We start from the raw sequence: 16,662 nt of genomic DNA, 5'->3' as shown, positions 1-16,662 counted from the left end.
GGCCTGCTAAGTGAAGGGTTAAGAAAAAGAGGTAAGGAAGACTCTGGATAACACACTAATTAGCTAAACCTTCCCAGGAACAAGAGAACATCAGCCACACAGTATCACATAGCTCTTCAAGAAAAGCCCTTGTCTGAAAGTTGGAGGGTCTCATCTTGGGGTACAGCAGGAAAGCTAGACACAGAATTCAGAGTTGAGGCATACTTTCGGCCCTCTTATTCTACAAATGCCCTCAATAAACGAAGGATATGTCAAGAACCCAGGCCCTGGACAATTTTAGCCATGTCACACTGACAACTGGTATACTAAAGCAATTTCGGTTCCTCATCATCTGTCTCCATCTTTAGCATCTTGACTCAAACCATGCCCAGGAAGAGTGTTCAGAGAACACAGGCTGCCACACAGATCAGGCGTTTCTCTCCAGGCTCCAACACACATGCTCAGCCTGGATCAATAAGCCTGACTGTGTCTCTCTGGCTGGGATGGGAAACTGTCTGGACACACAGGTGGAGGCAGAAAGACCCCATGGGCTGTGTCTGTTTTATGCTTACCCAGTTACCTTAGCAACAGCATCTGCACCAGGACACAAGAGGAAGCAAAGCACCACCTACCAATGCCCCCACTGAGAGGAGTGGGGAGTAAAGTAAAAACTGGACTGGAATCAGGAGGCTTCGGTTCCTGGCCTGTCTGCTGGCCACTGGCTGGCTGCCCTTATCAAATCTCCTCACCTCCTGGGCCTGTTGTGGGCAGAAATGGGGCTGAGGGCTCTCTAGCTGGTTCAAGGATGCTGCTGAGGAGCATAGTCTCGGTGAGAAGACCCTACTGTTTGTGCTCCGAGTAGCTTCAAGCACAGGAACTGTGTCAGCAAACAACTGTTTTTTAGCTAGTCTTCCACAACTTAACTTTTCAGTCTCCACCTGTGATGCAGAAAATGTTTGCTGACCAAGCAGATGATTGAGCTGCAAGAAGTCCTCACCAGGATGGACATTTCTTCAGTTGAGGTAGGAGGTAAACCTGGCTTTGGTCCTTGAAGGCTCATGGAGAAGAAAAGAGATTGAGGTGGTCAAAAATAATTATGAGCACTTCAACTCTACAATTACATGTAGTAATAATAATGATAATAAAAGTAGGACCTCCAGTGTGATCTCTTCATGTCTGCTCTCATGTCACATTCTCATAACCAGCTGTAAGGGAGGCAGAACAGAAATTATGACCTTCTTGCTACAATGGAGGACACCAAGGCACAGGGAGGCCGAAGACCCTGGGGCCGCCTGGGTGATGATGGCTGAGCTGGATCTGGACTGTGCGTCCTTTTCCTCCTTATCCCAGGACCTTTTCATTGGACATGACTCATGACAGCTATTATGAAGCAGAAACATCTTCCAACTTTGTTTGTGCAACCACTTTTAAACTTGATGCATGTCAGAGCACTTCTCTGAAGAAGGAAGAAAACTAAGATGGATGCATTCAACAAATAATTGTGCTGAGCACTCACTTTGTGCCAAGCACCTGGGATTCAAAAATGAACAATATGTGCTCTCTACTTCCCAGCAGTTCAATTGATTAGATAAGTCTTTTTGCTTATTTAAATTTCTCATTTTGTATTGCATAGAATCACCGACCAAAAAGTGACACCCCCATCCTGCAACTATTTTTGTATCGCCACGAAATTCCACGGGGCTGCATCCACTGATAGGAGAAGGCACACTTCTAAAATCAGGAGAGGGTATCCAGGAACAAGGAACAAACATGAAAAACGGTAAGCAAATGCTAAAACCACTCCTGGCTCTGGGAGGGGCTTGGACTACGGGGAGATGAGAGAGGCCCCTTGGCTTGGTTCAAAAGTGCTTCCAGGAAAGAAGCTGGGAGCTGCTTCCTGGACAAAGGCTGAGGGACTGACAGGGAGTCAGAGAGGCAGCCCCAAGAGCCACTACACACCACGATCAGATGCTGGAAGGAAACCCAAAGCCCATTCTTTGAACACACACAGTCATTGAGGTCCTGATTCCACAGATGAGAGCTTGGGACCACACCCCACCCACAGCAAATCCTTTTCTGAATTGATATGTAGAATCTTAAGGGCAGAGGCTTAAAGCTCCAAGCTAGCTTGACAATGGGCTAAATCCTGTCACTAAATCTCAAAAAAACCTTTTTATCATTTTACCTCTTTCCCTAGACTGGACCCAACCATGCCTTGTCTTATGAACAGAAAAAGTATTCAAGCCGCTCTCTTAAAGCAGCTTTTATCGCCTCAGTGAAGTGGCAGTTTGGGGACAAATGTCCACATGAAGAACCCAAATGTTCCAAGCCTAAATAGGGTTCTAGCAACACACTCTTAACTCACAGAAAACAACCTCTAACTTAGATTTCTACTTTCCTTTGCAGGATCCGTAGCCTGGCCACACTGGTTTTAACTCCACAGGCCTGAAGACACAAGCAGAAGAGACTCAGGAAAGCCAAGGACTGAGCGAATTCACAATGCAAGCAGGAACATCAGAAGGCAAATTAGGGCCCACATGGTTTTGGTTTTAATGTTCTTCGTTTTGTTTTGTATTTTTCTTTAGAGATGGCATCCTGCTCTGTTGCCCAGGTTAGAGTGCAGTGGCTCGATCATAGCTCACTGCAGCTTTGAGCTCCTGGGCTCAAGCAGTTCTCTTGCCTCAGCCTCCTGAATAGCTGGGACTACAGGTATGTGTCACTGAGCCTGGCTTGTTGTTTTGCTTTCTAAGACCACATTTACATTAGCCCATCTATTGCTCAGAGTCTTGCTATGTTGCCCAAGCTGGTCTCAAACTTCTGGGATCAAGTGATCCTTCTGCTTCAGCCTCCCAAGTAGCTGGGATTACAGGTGTGTGCCACTGCGTCCAGCTTAACCCATCTTTTTTGTTGTTGTTTTTTAATTTTACTTTAAGTTCTGGGATACATGTGCAGAATGTGCAGGTTTGTTACCTAGGTATACATACATGTGCCATGGTGGTTTGTGTACCCAACTCGTCATCTAGATTATAAATTCTGCATGTATTAGGTACTGGTCCTAATGCTCTCCCTCCCCTTGTCCCCTCCCCCCTCACAGGCCCCGGTATGTGATGTTCCTCGCCCTGTGTCCGTGTGTTCTCATGTTTCAACTCCCACTTATGAGTGACAACATGCGGTGTTTGGTTTTCTGTTCCTGTGTTAGTTTGCTGAGAATGATGGTCTTCAGCTTCATCCATGTCCCTGCAAAGGACATGAACTCATTCTTTTTTATGGCTGCATAATATTCCATGGTGTATATGGGCCACATTTTCTTTATCCATTCTATCATTAATGGGCATTTGGGTTGGTTCCTATCTTTAAAACAATGAAGAAATGCTATAAGAGCCAGGCCATTGGGCTACAAATGGAGTTGAATTATCTCCATGTTATAAACATAAAAGATTAGACCCAGAACTTGAAAGAGGTCTTAGAGATAATCTAATTTATTGACGTTATTTTTCAGTGAACAGTCTGAGGCCTCAGTCATACTGATAGTAAGTATGACCAGCTACAACTTAAAGATCTCCCACTCAGAATCCGGCACTGGGTAAGGATCATGTAATGGTTTGCCAGGGCTACTGTAACAAAGCACCGCAAACTGTGTGGCTTAAACAACAGAAATGGATTGTTTCACATGTCCAAGATCAAGGTGTCGGCAGGGTTGGCTCCTTCTGAGGACTGGCAGGGAAGGATCTGTTCCATGCCCCTCCCTCCCAGCTTCTAGCAGTTTGCTAACAACCTTTGGCATTGCTGAGCTTGTGGAAGTGTCACCCTGAGCTCCGCCTTCGTCTTCACGTGGTGCTCTCCCTGTGTGCATGCCTGCCTCTGCATCCAAATTTCTCCTTATTATAAGGACACTAGTCACTTGGGAGTAGGGTCCACCCTAATGACTTCATCTTAACTAATTATATCTGCAATAACTCTATTTCTATATAAGGTTCTATCCTGAGGTACTCAGGTTAAGACCTCAACATATGAATTCTGGAGGACACAATTCATCCCAGAAGTCTACCTTGTATCGGGTCCTCACGGCAAGGCTGCAAACCTGGGGGATTGGTAGCCCAGTCCCACCTCCCACGAGCTAATGAATGTGGGTAAGTTGTTTAACCTCCTTGTGCCTCAGTTTCTTCATCTGTAAGATGGGGATAACACAGGCCCACAATTTTGAAATGTTAAAAGCTCCAAAATATGAAAAAATGTATTTATAACTCATTTGGCAGCAAAACCTGACCTGAAACAAGCACATTGACTGAAAGTATCCTTGTGTCTTGAGTTGACACAAGGATACTTACAGTCTTTACTTATGCAACATATATATGTGTCACTACAGAAACTAGAAACATCAGTATATTTCATAACAGGATGCTGTTGCAGATGCCATGAGGTGTTATGAAGCCTATCGTATATATACTGTATATCTTTCTCAAATCCCCAAGTTCTGACATGCCAAGCACTGCTGGTCCCAAGCAAGAGTTTGAATAAGGGACTGTGACTCTTCAGTGTATCTATCACAGGGTTATAACAAGGATTAAATGACTTAATGTTTGTACAGTGCATAGACTATTACCTGGCACATAGTAAGCACTATATACATATTTTTTAAATAAAATAACAATAGCTATCTTGTCTAAAGTAACTCAGGTGGAAGGCTAGAGAGGAAGGTTCTTTGAGACTTTGAGTGCAGGAATGCCTGACAAGAAGCCGTGCTGTCTGTGTGTGTCATGCTGCCTCTGCGACTGCAGGTCTGGGGCTCATGTCCTTTGGTTCACAAACTAGCCTTGTTTATACAATAGTTTGAAGCAATCTCTGCCTTCTGAGATGATTATTAAGTGAAATCAGCCTTCTGTTTGTATTCGTCAGCTTCGCTGCCATAACAAAATACCACAGACTGGGTCACCTAAACAACAGAAATTGATTTTCTCACAATTCTGAAGGCCAGAAGCCTGAGATCAGATTGTCTGCAGGGTTGGTTTCTTTGAAAGGCTCTCTCTGTGGCTTGCAGGTGGCTGTCTTCTCCTTCTGTGTTCACATGGTCTTCCCTCTGTGTGCATCTGTGTCCTAATCTCTTCTTATAAGGACACCAGTTATACTGCATTAGAGCCCATCCTAATGACCTCATTTTAACTTAATTACTTCTTTATAGTCTCCATTTCCAAATACAGTCACATTCTGAGGTACTAGGGGTTAGGGCGTCAATATACGCATGGCGTGGGGGAGGGGTGGGGAAAACAGTCCAGCCTATAACACTATTTTTAGAAACTAGATAAATTATCACTCACAACAGATGAATCCCATATGCTTGCTGCCTTGTTTCTGCCACAGCATGTTTCAAAGTGTTGTCCAGGACCACCTGCAATCGAATCACTTGGACTTTTAATAAAAATCAGTCTGCTCCAAGTCCTTGAGTCAGAATCTGGGGCAGAGGAGCACAGGGCCCTGGGATAAAGCCTACTTGTGTTTTACATTCATATGAAGATTTGGTTTAATTAAAGGGACTTGGGAAAAGCAAGGTAGCGAGGTATGCCACCCCCCAACCCCGCTGCACCCCCACAGCCACCGCAGTCCCCCAGGTAAGGGCAGCCAAAGAAGAGCATGAGGGAGGGAGTCAGGCAAGTGTGAGTCTGAGCAGGGAGCGCTGTGTATCTGGGGCCTCCTCTAGTGTGGCTCACCGGAGGGCCATGAGATAAGCTCCTCTCCACTCTAAGTTGGCCTCCCAGTACCAATGAATGTCCCCACCCTCACCCCTTTCAGTAGATACTGAAATAGGGGACTTTGCAGTGTAGATGCCAGGAGAGGCTACAGGGGAGGCTGCCTACCCAGAAATGCCAGGCTGTGTTCCACAGCCTGATAAAGATTCTAGTCATTTCTCTTGGCGAGCATTCCCCTACCCCTAACCCCAGCTCCTGGCAGAACTCAAAGTTGCCCCTGCCCCTCAGAATGGTGGAAGACCTGAGCCTTGAAATAATGTTTAAGAGACAGGCAATAGTGGCAATTTTCCCAAGCCAAATGCTGAACCAGGGAGCAGAGGTTGAGGCAGGTTCACATAGTCACTGACTCTGCTCCAAAGCTTCCAGCGATGTGGGTAAGCTGGTGGGTCATCTGGCTTCCTGCAAGCTGATGTATGGGAAACAGGGTTGTCATACACATGGGTACAGCCTTTGAGTCACGTCCCAGACAACCGCCGTGAGCCCTCTAGAGTGGGTGTCTGCTGCAGGTGTACGTGTGTGCGCACACCCATGTCCCACGCCTGTGTTAGGGTGGCCACCAGCCTCTCATGTCAAAAATTCCAGCAAAACAGCTGTTGAGTGGGACTCTAAATGATAGTGATTTTCCTAGCACCATGACAACAAGACACCATCAAAGCTAATGGTGCTAATCCATCCCTCGTCTTTCTCTGCTGGTTCCGGCTTAGATTTTGTTTCTTAAAATACTTGCCTGGCTGGCAAGGCAGTGACTCACCTGCACCAGGACTGAACAGAACAGGCAGGAGGTGCTTTCTTCTGAAGAGCTGTCAAGAGCCAATACAGCACCTGAGGTCTTTCATTTCACACGTTGTTCCTGTCAAGGGGGAGACATTCTTATTCTCTTGTCAAAGTTGGGATTGCCAAAGAAAGCAAAGTGGTCAGAATGTGTCAAACTTTGGCACTTGTATTAAACAGAGTTTGAGGAAATCATGCAGGTTTGGCTGAGAATCTCTTCCTCATCTTCCATCCAGTGCAAGATAGACCACATTTTTACAGAGAACTGTCAAAAAGGAAAGTTCACATTAGAGTCACTCAGCTCCACGTGCATCCTCTGGTGGCATCTCTCTCAGTGTCAAATCCTGTTAGGACTCCACGAATTCTGAGTATTTCGATGATTTAAGTACTCTTCCGAAGGTGGTAATTTGGAAATTGCATTGTTGGTAAATTTGAATTAATAAAAAAGCAAAGTCAAGAATTTTATTGGCAATGAAAGTAGTTTACTGGTTATCTCTTAATTCCATTTGAATTCCACAGGCCATAAACTGTGGTATATTGCAAAATACCCTGAAGTCAGATGTGGATTCACATCCTAGATTTGCTGCTTATTAACTGTGTGACTTTAGCCAAGTTACTTAGCCTCTCTGAGTGTCCATTTCCTCAGCTGTCAAAGTGGGAATGATACCATTTCCCAAATTATATTGCAATGAATATAACAAGACATCGTGAGTGTGAGAGATGCTAGGACAGAGGCTGGCCCATAAATGCTCATGTCTTTTCCTGTCTCTTGTTTTTTTCTGTAACTTAAGTGAGCATCATTTATAGCTAACTAATGTTTTAATGTTGACACATTTTAGTAGATGGTTTTCCATACTTTTAGAATATCGTAAATAATTCTCCAAGAAGTAGAAATGACTGGGATACAAACCCTGAGACCAGCAGTTGCCAAAGTCACAAGAGGTGATTTGCAGGGTTCAGACAGTGATGCAGGAGCAAAGCTTCCGTTTTGACTTTCAGAGATTTGGGAGCAGTGAGTTGTAGTGCCCTTTGGAAAGGTCAGTAGAAATGCTCTGTGAAAAGCTGGGTGCCAGCTCCAGGGGTGCCAGGTGAGGTCCCACTGGAAGCCTGCCTCTTCCACCCCTGCCTCCCTGTCTTCAGCAGCACCCTTTCATTTTCTAGTTAGATTGGCTCAGGTCCCAGCTGACTCCTTCTGGATGTCCAGCTATAGACATCTGTCTTTGTCTCCAGCACTTTGAGTCAGGTTTTCATAGTTGCTGGGTTTTTTTTTTTTTTTTTTTTTCTGTCATTATTGTATTTGTTGTGGTCTTAGTTTTCTACCAGACTTTAATGGAAGGAGACCAGGTTTGAGTCCAGCTGCACCCCTTATTAGCTGGGTCATTAAGGACAAGTCCTTTCACCTCTTTGAAATGCAATATTCTGATTTATATATGGGGATCCTACATTATTAGGTTGTTGTGAGAGCTAAGGTGACTAAAATTCACATTGAAGTATTTTGTAAACTGTAAAGTGCTGAGAAGAAAAGATAATTTCAAACCCCTCTTAGCAGGTATACTTTACTGGAACATATATATGCTCAAAGATACGTGTTAAGTTACTTTATGATTAAAGATATTTGCCACAAGAATGTTGTTCAATCCCTAAACACACGAGGGGCATTCTGAGCATTCTGCGGTGCTTCCAGTGGGTTCCTGGGTGGTTTGTGAGGGAATTTGCCATTTACCTTGTATTTGCCATGTCCAGGCTCATGCTTGGGAACATCCTGTTTGATTCCTATGAGGTAGGTATTAGCCAAGTTTCCCCCACCAGGTGTGATGGTTAATTTTGTGTCGACCACACTAGGTTAAGGGGCATCCAGATAGATGATAAAACATTATTTCTGGGTTGTCTGTGAGGGTGTGTCTGGAAGAGAGTAGCATTTGAATCAGGGGACTAAGTATAGGAGATCACCCTCACCAATGCAGGTGGGCAGCATCCAACAGGCTGAGGGCCAGAATAGAACAAAAAGGTGGAGGAAAGGTGAATTTGCTCTCCCTTCTGGAGCCAGGACATTATCTTCTTCCACCTCCAACATCAGAATTCCAGATTCTTGGGCCTTCCAACTCCGGCACTTATATAAGCTGCGTTCTGTACGTAAGCTGTCACCCGCGTTCTCAGACCTTGGGCCTCTGACTGGGAGTTACAGCATCAGCTCCCCTGGTTCTGAGGCTTTCAGTATCAGACAGAATTATAGCCCCAGCTGTCCTGGCTCTCCAGCTTGCAGACTGCATATCATGGAATTTCTCGAGCCAATTTCATGAGCCAATTCCCATAATAGATCCCCTTCTCATATCTGTATATGTCCTATTTGTTCCGTTTCTCTAGAGAACCCTGTGTGATACACTATGCATGCACAAATAAAGTCACATCAAGACTAATAATCCAAATGTTAGTTTGTTACCACCATTTCTCACTTTGAACCTAGCTCCCAGCAAAGCACCTTCTACCGTGCACTTTTGGGGAGTTCCTGGGCTAGGAGGTCTTCCATGTGCTCATCAGCAAATCAATGCCCGGCACTGTCCCTTTCTCTGCTCTGCCATCTCACTCTGGTAAAGTTGCTCTGTGGATTGTCAAGTGGAAAAGATGCCTTTTTCTCTCTTATGCTCATTTATAGGGGGTCTCATCTCAGTGACCCTGTACTCCAGTGTCTTATGAAGCACTAACAAATAGTCCCTTTAGCTTTTAGTGACAGCTCTGCCCAGGAATCAGACATGGGTCTGATATGGAGTAGGGTGAAGGATGGGGTTCTGCCCCTGTCACCACAGTGTACTCAAAACTACTCCCTCCTCCAGTATGGTGCTTCGCCTTTTGGTGAGCCCACCATGCGCAGCTCCCTGCATTTCCTCAAGAAAGGGAGTTTTCCCAGATCCCCGTAGGGTTTCTTCACTAGTCCACTAGATGTGATGGAATCCTAGCAGAGACACCAGATTGCACATTCCCACTATACTGATGAGGAAACGAAGGCTTAGAGGTTAAGAAACTTACCCAAGGTCACACGCTGAACAGGTGACAGTCAAGAGCCAAACTCAGAGCAAAGTTCAAATCCCACATTCTTTCTGACCAAAATCCTGTGATCAAAGTGGCAACATGACACGTTGTTCTGACCCTGATATTCACACAGGAGGGCAAACTGTGCTGGTCACTGTTTACTATACATACTTTTCTCCTTCCCAGAGGTTTATTTAAGTCTCTTTCTGCTTGGTTTCCATTGAGAATTATACTCTGGGCATGAAAAACTGGGATTCCTTGCCATTTCACCTTCCTCCCCATTCCTAGCTGCCCTCCCAGTGAACTTACAGTTTATTTCACTCTTACTTGGCTTATGGTTAAAAGAACTGTGGTGGGGCCAGCCTCGGTGGCTCACTCCTGTAATCCCAGAACTTTGGGAGGCTGAGGAGGGCGGTTTACAGGGTCAGGAGATTGAGACTAGCCTGGCCAATATGGTAAACTCCATCTCTACTGAAAATACAAAAATTTGTATTTTCAGGTGTGGTGGTGCATGCCTGTAGTCCTAGCTACTCAGGAGGCTGAGCCAGAAGAATCGCTTGAACCCAGGAGTTGGAGGTTGCAATGAGCAGAGATCATGCCACTGCATTTCAGCCTGGGCGACAGAGCGAGACTCAATCTCAAAAAACAAACAAACAAAAAAAGAACTGTGGTTCTTACACAGGTGACAGAACAAGCAAGTCCTGGCTATGGCAAAGATACAACTGAGCCAGTGTTAGTAGATCTGAGAAAAACACGTATTCCTTGACTTGATTCCAAAGCCCCTGCAACCTGGCCACCCTATACCAACCCTGTTCCAGTCTAAAGGTCTACACGTGACCCTAAGTTTTCTTTGCTCTCCTCCCAGCTATAGCCTGATGCCCATGAAAGATGGGACCTGTACCCCATGTGCTCACTCCTCCTAGCCCATTCCAGCGATGTGGCATCTACGCTCCATTCTGATTCTCTTGGTCAGGGCCTTGACCTTCTATCTTGGCCTTGCCAAATCTTTCCTTTGGGGAGCAGGATGCTCTTCTTCTCCAGAAGACATTGCCTGGGGACCTGCCTACATCTGAACACACCTTCTCATCATTCGCAGAACAAAGGACTGTTTCATCCCCAGGCATGCCCTCTCCACTGCTTCAGACTCTGGGTGTACCAGCTCCACTCACCACATAATAAAACTCTTGGGGTATGGAGGAGGATGCACACCACCCTGTCTTGGCCCCAACTGGCCACTTCCCGGAAACTCTGGGATCAGGTGGCTGGCCACTTTCTTTGCAGGGCTCCTAATGCATCACCAGCCACAGTTGTTGATGCTCAGGTAACTGAGGGAGCTGTCTTCAGTTTAGACTTCTTAAAGACCCCATTTCATATCCCTCAACCTACAACCCCTGCCTTCCCATTCCCTGTTTCCTTTCTCTCCATAGCATTAATCAGCATTTTGATATGCAATATATATCAAAATATATAGCTTACTTCAGGAGTAAGCTCCTTGAGGTTTTAGTCTGTTTGTTCAAGCAGTGTCTGGTAGGTGCTCAATGACTGCCTGCTGAATGCATGACTGGAATGACCACGATCTTGAACATCAGCACCAGAGTACACGTACCGAGGTGCTGGGAGGACCAGGAATTCTTGTTCTTTTCTGTCACAGAGCTCAGCTGTTAAAGATTTCCAAACCTCCTCCATCTTAGCCACAGCAATAAATGGTCTACAAGTTCATTCTCGGCACTGCACTGGGCACCATGGGAAATGCGAACCCTTCAGGCAGCTTAGTATCCCCGCTCGTCACTGAGCCATCATCCCCTGGAAAATGAACTGTTCCTCTTGCAAGCCCTCATTACACCCTCATACCCCAGCATAGAGATCTGTGTTCTCCATTGGTCTCCATTCTTCCCAGACACAAGCCTGTCTTACTCATCTTCACATCCCTGGTGCCCAGCACAGTGCGGAGAAACTATGAAGGGTGTGATAAATATTTGATGCATAAATGAGTATCTGGGATCCCACATGCAGAGAAAGCCAGCCCCTTCTGAATTAATTATGTGACTCAGACACTAGGGGATGATGAGTTTATTTCCCTTTATTATGATTAATAATTTTTTTCCCAAAGAGTTTTTCAATTCTGAGAGTTAAGTTTTACATATTGTAAATATCAAGATATCCTTTATGAAATAATACTGTTTCCGAAAGACAACATAAATTTTGGAGTAAGACTGATGACTATATTTCTTTTTTCTAGATTTTAAATATCTCCTTTTACATAGGGCTGATTTTAAAATCATGCAGATTTAAAAATTTATGTGGAAGTGTTTTGTGACACTGAAAATAAGAGTCTGTGAAGAAAAGCTAATGCTGTCTTTACTATCTCTTTGTATCTGGAATAATTAAACTTTTTGTTTATTATAAAAACCTTTTTAAAAAATAGGCAATAAATTAATTGTGCAGTTTATCTTGGATTTAGAAGAAGTTGATTCTATGTTTTTTTTTTTTTTTCTTTTTGTAGAGACAGAGTCTTGCTCTGTCGCTGGACTACAGTGGTGCAATCATAGTTCACTGCAGTCCCTAACTCCTGGGCTCAAGCAATCCTCCTGCCTCCGCCTCTCAAGTAGCTGGGATTATAGGTGTGAGCCACCATGCCCGACAAGAGGGTGATTCTTAAAAAAGAGAAAATAATACACAGAGAAAAAGTAAAACAGTTGTTGTCTTCACATCAGTAAAGAGGGAGACTGAGCACTTCCTAAATGAAACTATTTACAGGTTGGACCAAGCTTTAAACTATACTAGATATTTAGTTGATTATATTTCCTAACTCTAATTATTAAAAGTAATTTAATCAGTGTGGGAAGAAAATTTAAGAGGGAAAACTAAATCTGCTTTATGATTTTCAAAGTTAGTTTTCTACACTGATCAATGTATGAATAAGTGCTCAGGTGCCAATTCATTTCCCGCCATGGAGTTACTGTGCTTTCTGGGTTTTAGAGAGTTAAACTCCGAAGGCAATAGTGGTTCTATCTGTTGTGCCTGCCTACCCAGCATTCATTACCCCATTTTTCTGCTCATAGCCTTTTGATTTTCTTTAGGGGAGCCACCCCTCACTCCACTTTCAGTTCATGAGGCTAGGAATAGTCATGTGACCTGGGCTTCGCCAATCAGGGCTTGGTTCAGAGATGGGTACATTACCAAAGCTAAGCCAATGCGAGCCTGACTGGGATTTTGCGGGCACTATTAAGAAAGAGATCCTTTGCCCTTTGCTACGCTGATGCTTGGAGCTTCTGCCTGAGAGTGAAACTAACACAAAGAAAGCAGACAGATGGTAAATGCAACTCATATTGCAACTTGAATGTGCCAATAAAATATAATTTCTCTAGTTTGTCCATAATCAGTCTGGTCCTTCACTAGTTAGGGTTTAAATCTTGATTCAGTCCAATAATTCAATATCCCCACTGAGAACATGCTTGCTTTCTCAGATGGCTTCCTCTTTCTCCTTCTCCTCCCATAAAGATGCCATCAGGATGCATGGCCAATATTCAACAGGTACATGGCATTATGGCTGCCCTCATTGATAAAATACTAAAATATGCATGGAGCAGTTGGTAAACAGGTTCTGCCCTGAGATCCCTGTTTCTCATAATCCATCAACTAAAGGGTTAACTCTGGGCATAGTAGGACACCTCCATTTAGACTCCTCAGCGCCTCAGCCTATAAGGATTTTAAAATGTTTTGATCATCATCCCTGCAGGATGTGTTGGGGTGGAGGCAGTATGGTGGTGTGTGTCTTTTCCATGTCCTCATGGTGTTGAGAGGAAGGGAACTCTTGTCCTTGTACTGGTCCTTGAGCATAGCTGCCTTGCATGTGATTATTTTGGGACAACATCCACTTTTGTCTGTCCTGGCGGCACTGAAAGCCTCTGATGTGGGGGTCTGTGGATGGGGAGCTTGTGATCCATCTGGAGGCAGTACTCCCAAAGGTGTTCCCTGACTGGTCTAGCTCCTTCTCTGCTCTTCCTGCTGCTATAGACTCTGACTTCTGTCCATGACTTCCTATCAACCCTGGTCCCAGGGTTCTCCTCAGCAGCCCACACCACTGAGTCACCTCACTCCAATGCTCACCTCTGGCACACTGGCTACAGGCTTGCTGCTATGTCTGGGTAGAGTCTAGGCTTCATAGGGACCTGACACAGCTTGAAAAGTCCATAGCAGGGCCTGCTGCTACCTGAACAACACTGGGCTCTTCCTCTCATAATTCTGGAGGGGATGTGGGGGAAAGATCTCCCTCTGCCTTTGTGGTTAAGCTTTACTTTTCCAATACAATCTCTCCACTCAGGCCTCTTGTCTTATTCTGCTGCTTCTGTCCTCTGATAATCTCCCACTTTCTCCTGGTCTAGACCTTTCGAATATAAAACCCTAAGGTTTAGTCTACCAAGCTCAGTTCTTGACCCTCTGAAGAGGAAGGTAATGGAATGTACAGGATATTTTTTCAAGGTAAGGGCTTGAATTACATGGCTATTGCCTTGCTACAAAATTTGTTTTTGAATGCCAGAAGCTGAGTGTTATGCTTTCTTTCTCTTTGCATACTTTCTGGAAAGAACTTTCATCTCTTCCTAGGCAGATAAATGCCTTGAGTAGACTAAGTTCATATGCTTTGAAAGGCAAAAGAGAAAAGTACATTGATAATTTCAAAACATTATGCCTATTATACATGACAACACCTTTAAAGCACCTGAAATCTAACTGGGCCTAAAGCCAGTCTACCCAGTTTAGCAAACCCATGGATTCCATGGTTAGAACTGGGTTTCAGTCACTTGCTACCCATAATCCTGAGTGACATGGTAATAACAGTATCCATTTCACATTATTTGAATAGCACTGGGTACAGATCCACATGCAAATGGGGCTGATTAAATGCATTTGATGATAAGATTACTGCCAGGGTTAGATCCTGACACAGATGAAGCTTACTTAAAGAGCTCCCCAAGTCCATTTCTAAACCTCCCATGTACATTTCTTCCCTTCCAGTGGTAGAAAAAAAGAACCAAGGAAGAAGATCCCTTCCTTTGGGTTATCTGGGGCCAGAATCCCCTCTTCTGTCACTCACCCTGTGGTGGTGCTGGGGATTGTACTGAGACTCCAACTTATTTCTCCTTGCTGACCCCTCCTGCTTTCCCTTTCCTATAAGCTTGTTCCAGTTTCCCATAGTTGCGAAAACAAAACAAATAAAACAAAACAACAATGAATAAAGGAAACTCTCCCTGCCTCCTCTTTTAGCTGTAACTTCCCCCTCCCTGCCCAACCAACTCTCTGGAAGCAGTGGTTTATACCTACTAGCCCTGCCTCTCCTCCTCTCCTTCGACTCCATTTTGCTTCTAACCTAGTGTGATTTGGTTTCTGCCCTCACATCCCCACTAAAACCAGTCTCACAAGTAATCAATGACTTCCTTATTGTCAAATACAACAGACACATTCCAGTGCTCATTTGCTTGACATCTCTGTGGCATTTCCCACTCCTGACCACTTCTTCAACCTGGAGAGTCTTGATGTGAACTGCTTGATGCCACTTTTTTCTGGTTTTCTTTCCATTTCTCCATCTGTTCCTCAGGATCTCTTATTTGATCCTTAGGAGTTGGTATCTGTCAGGTTTGGGTTTCATGCTTTCATAATCTTCTCATTCTGCCTGCTCTTCTGGGCCATCCCAGCCCTGCCCTGGCTTCAGTGACCATCTTTAAGTTGGCTGTTCCCCAGTAAGCACCTCCAGGCCTCTCTCCTGTGCTTGGAACTCATGTTCCTAACTCTTCCTGGAGGTCTTCACCTGGATGTCCTACAGCCACATCAAACCCATGTTCAAAACATGTCATCTTCCTTTCAGGTCAGTTTCTATTCCTCTCCTTGCAATCACAGTAAATGGTATTAACATCCATGAAGCTGCACAAAGAACCCGAGAATCCTCCCGGATTTCTATTTCCTTTCCCCTTTCCCTGCCTACTGAGGCAGAACCTTGTACCTGTCAGTATATTGGATATCCACCCAGAGTAGCGTGTGTGAGTGGATGAATGAACTATGGTGCTACAGAACACCATGGCTCCAACCTGAGTCTGAAACTTGATGTCATTTTGCCTTTCACAGTTTTTCACTGCTTCTTCATTAATATGAGGGAATCCACCCAGAAGATCTTCATCTCTGAGATCTATGATCCACACTACTCCAATTTGACACCTTAGTCACATATCCACTTAACTCCATTGCTTTTTCCTGTGCCTATCATACCTAGGTAAAGAGGAGGGGAGCCCCTATGATAAAGTGGGACTTAAAACATAAATTATGCCACCTTGCAGAACATATTTTCCCTGGTAAGAGGGCCCAATGTCTCTCTGCAGCCACCTACCTTGAGTCACAGTGAGAAGTGGAAAGGGAAACAGAGAGGGTGCATAGGAAGGGCGGGAGAAGCTGAAGGAAAGATTAACAGAAGCAATTTCCTCCTTTCCCTGTCATGCCAGATCCTGTAACTGTCTGTGTGAGTCTCCCCCAAGCGCTGCTCACGGGAAAGCACCTTCCCTCTTGTTCCTCATGACTTCTGTCTGGAAACGAGTACCGTGACTGTCTCCTGAACGCCTACGTGCCTAGCACTTTCTACTTCTCAAAACATTGCACGAATATTTATTTGAGTGCCTTCCATGTGCAGGGGCTGTGCTAAGCAATGTGCACCTTATCTCATTTAAATCCCACGACCCTAGCCTATTTTTATCTCCGTTTTGCAGACCAGAAAACTAGGGCATGGAGTGGTTAACTGCTTCACTAAGGCCATCCAACTAGTAGTGTGGTCCTGGAAATCATCATATCAAACCCAGGTCTGTCTGATTCTATGCCCAAATCCAGGGCAGCCGTAGCTACGCTGCTTCTGACGTATTCGTGGTTATCTTTCTCTGCCACTCAGACACTGAGTACATAGTATCTAGGCATTTGATAAGTGCTCATTGAAGAAGTGCTTAAACCATGTCAATACGAGCTGGATCTGGTCCCAGCCGCCAGAATCCAGAAATGCAGCTTTGGGCCTTTCCCATCATCCCTTTGGGCCTCAATTTCCTCATCTGTAAACGGAAGGCATTATGCAGATGCCCTCGAAGGAGACCGTGCCTTTAACATTCTG

General features: G+C 44.8%; 2 long non-coding RNA genes across 3 annotated transcripts; one reads left to right on the top strand and one right to left on the bottom strand.

Moving 5' to 3' along the window:
* The first annotated feature begins 673 nt into the window (after positions 1–673).
* On the top strand, positions 674–6,691 carry LOC135969654 (uncharacterized). Of its 2 annotated transcripts, XR_010585003.1 has the most exons (4): positions 674–1,759; positions 2,386–2,688; positions 3,479–3,562; positions 3,953–6,691. It is a non-coding gene; the product is annotated as an uncharacterized lncRNA (long non-coding RNA). The 2 variants fall into 2 exon arrangements; XR_010585001.1 differs by having other exon boundaries at positions 2,386–6,691.
* On the bottom strand, positions 4,911–16,147 carry LOC135969655 (uncharacterized). Its single transcript, XR_010585004.1, has 3 exons — positions 15,901–16,147; positions 6,475–6,573; positions 4,911–5,365 (listed from the first exon to the last, which is right to left on the bottom strand). It is a non-coding gene; the product is annotated as an uncharacterized lncRNA (long non-coding RNA).
* Between the last annotated feature and the right edge of the window lie 515 nt (positions 16,148–16,662).

The sequence above is a fragment of the Macaca fascicularis genome, chromosome 2 (genome assembly GCF_037993035.2).
Source record: "Macaca fascicularis isolate 582-1 chromosome 2, T2T-MFA8v1.1".
Classification (NCBI taxonomy): domain Eukaryota; kingdom Metazoa; phylum Chordata; class Mammalia; order Primates; family Cercopithecidae; genus Macaca; species Macaca fascicularis.
The sequence above is the reverse complement of the archived record's forward strand: the minus strand, read 5'-3'. Positions and strand labels throughout refer to the sequence as shown.